Below are 2641 nucleotides of genomic sequence, written 5' to 3' on the forward strand. Positions count from 1 at the left end.
GCCCCCCTCCCCATCCCTCCCTCCTCCCCACTCTCTCCATCCCTCCCTCTTTCCCTCTCTCCATCCTCTCTCTGCCCCCTCTCCATCCCTCCCTCCTCCCACACTCCTCCATCCCTCCCTCTTCCCCCTCTCTCCATCCCTCCCTCTGTCCCCCTCTCTCCATCCCTCCCTCCTCCCCCCTCTCTCCATCTCCATCCCTCTGTCCCCCCTCTCTCCATCCCTCCTCTTTCCCCCCCTCTCTCCATCCCTACCTCTGTCCCCCTCTCCATCCCTCCCTCCCCCTCTCTGTCCCCCCTCTCCATCCCTCCCTCCTCCCCCTCTCTCCATCCCTCCCTCTGTCCCCCCTTCTCTCCATCCTCCCTCCTCCCCCTCTCCTCACCCTTTCACAGGCCCGTCCCAGGTATCCGGTCCCAGAGCAGTCACACACATATCTGTTCCAGCCCTCCCTGCAGAGGTCAGAAGTTGGGGTTAATGGTCAAGTCAAGGGTCATGCCAGAGTAGATAAAACTACAGATACACTGTAATTCCTCAATTCAATTCACTATTCGTTAAGCACCGCCCCTTGGTTACTGTTGCAACTTGGGTAAAAAATAAATTCAGGTGGAGCCCATTCCCCATTCAACCACTGGCAAAATCCTCACAATGATCTCAAACTGTGCTTTTAACACAATAAAATGATAACACACACTACCCATCGCTAATCAGGAGACTCTCTGGGAAGTTGTGGTGGACTGCCATTACACTTGCTTTGTGGGAACCTGGTCAAATTAAGTATGTTGTGTGGCTAGCCACTGGATAGCTGTGAATTCACTGTCAGCATGCAATCTAAGGTACTAACCATTTCTGGAGCTAACTAGTACTCTCAAATTGTATCCTGATGTCAACAGCAGATGAGAAGTATATTCATAGTATAGCTAACTAACCTAGCTAACATACATTTGGAGAAAACAACTTATAACAACTGGCTAGCTAGCTAGTGTTAGCAACATTTTCAATGCTGGTCATGCAATGAGAGCCAACTAACCAGATCGCAAACAATGCAACAAAATTATAATTTGGGATTTGAAAAATACTCAATCAACAGCATTTCAGGAATCAATTATTGTTAAATTATTCTGCCATTTTAAATGTATGATAAAAAAACAAAAACAAAAACATCCCAGTTTTTTCCATTGCCCTCATTGGCTTTCATGCGTTTGAAACATACGGTCTATCTATGGTTTAAAACGAGAGCTTGTTCTAGGCGTTGGACTCGAGCTTGGTTAGCGACAGTTGTCCACCGAAGCACTGAGATTGGTTGTCCAAAATTCTGGGGCAGGCTTAGCGAAGGGTCAATTCAAGGTGCTTTATTGACATGAAAAACATTCTTTAAATATCTATAAAAAGTCTTCTCTCAGTCTAGAACTTAGTTAAAAGTGCAGGGAGTCCATTAGAAACAGTCAAGCACACATCAACATTGTCCCGTACTGTACAGTAGACTTGACTTGAGTAAGTAGCTGCGTTACCTGCAGGTGGCGCTGTGTTGGCAGGGGTTGGACAGACACTGTTTAGGGGGCTCTCTGGAGCAGGAAGGTTTCACCCCTACAGCCCTCTGAGCCTCAGCCAGACGACGGATGTCTTTACTCTGACCGTCCACAAACAGGTCTCTCACACAGCCCACATATCCATAGTTCAACAACGCTGTCCACACCTACAGGGAAAAGGAGAGACAGGTTACACACACACACACACACACACACACACACACCTTAACCCACACACAAAAACACACTGACCTTAACCCAAAAACTAACCCTAATCCTAAACCTAACCCTAGCTCCTAACCCTAAAACTAACCCTAGCTCCTAAACCTAACTCCCTAAACCTAACCCCTAGCTCCTAAACCTAACCCTAGCTCCTAACCCTAAAACTAACCCTAGCTCCTAAACCTAACCCTAGCTCCTAACCCTAAAACTAACCCTAGCTCCTAATCCTAACCCTTAACCTAATTCTAACCTAACCCTAACCCCCTAGAAATAGCATTTGACGTTGTAGGGACTAACAAAATGTCCCCAGTTGGTCAAATTTTTGTTTGTTTACTATTCTCGTAAGAACTTTGGGTCCCCACAAGAATAGTTAAACATGTCCACACACACACACACACACACACACCTCAGTAGGAAAGATGAGTCCTTGGCGGTCCTCCGGTAATCCTCCCAGGTACAGGATATCATCCAGGTCTAGAATCTCACTGTCCCCTGGAGCGGTGTACGCTGTACGCTGTGAGTTCACTGAGATAGTACCTACACACACACACACACACACACACACAAGGTTAGGGTTAAGAGGGATCAATGATTAGGGTGCTCTGACACTGACCGTAAGTCGCTCAGAATGAGTCTGCTAAATGGCTCAAATGTTAATGTAAAGGCTGAGTCCCACTGACCACTTGCCGTCATTATAAATAAGAATGGCTGTTAATCGGTTAAAGGTTGAATAAAACCAGATACCTGAGCGCCCGTCCCTCTGGAAGTCGACATGGTACCACTCGCCATCGTTGACCTTCCTGTCGATGGCCTTGGTCTTGGTGGTTCCTGAGCCCATGTCCAGCAGTAAATGCAAGGTGACCATCCAGCATCTCCATGGCAAAGAAATCCACCTG

General features: G+C 47.3%; 1 long non-coding RNA gene across 1 annotated transcript; it reads right to left on the reverse strand.

Moving 5' to 3' along the window:
- Nucleotides 1-383: 383 nt before the first annotated feature.
- LOC135536830 (uncharacterized) lies at nucleotides 384-2578 on the reverse strand. Its single transcript, XR_010455072.1, has 4 exons — nucleotides 2490-2578; nucleotides 2152-2282; nucleotides 1506-1690; nucleotides 384-446 (listed from the first exon to the last, which is right to left on the reverse strand). It is a non-coding gene; the product is annotated as an uncharacterized LOC135536830 (long non-coding RNA).
- Between the last annotated feature and the right edge of the window lie 63 nt (nucleotides 2579-2641).

The sequence above is a fragment of the Oncorhynchus masou genome, unplaced genomic scaffold (genome assembly GCF_036934945.1).
Source record: "Oncorhynchus masou masou isolate Uvic2021 unplaced genomic scaffold, UVic_Omas_1.1 unplaced_scaffold_6699, whole genome shotgun sequence".
Taxonomy (NCBI): domain Eukaryota; kingdom Metazoa; phylum Chordata; class Actinopteri; order Salmoniformes; family Salmonidae; genus Oncorhynchus; species Oncorhynchus masou.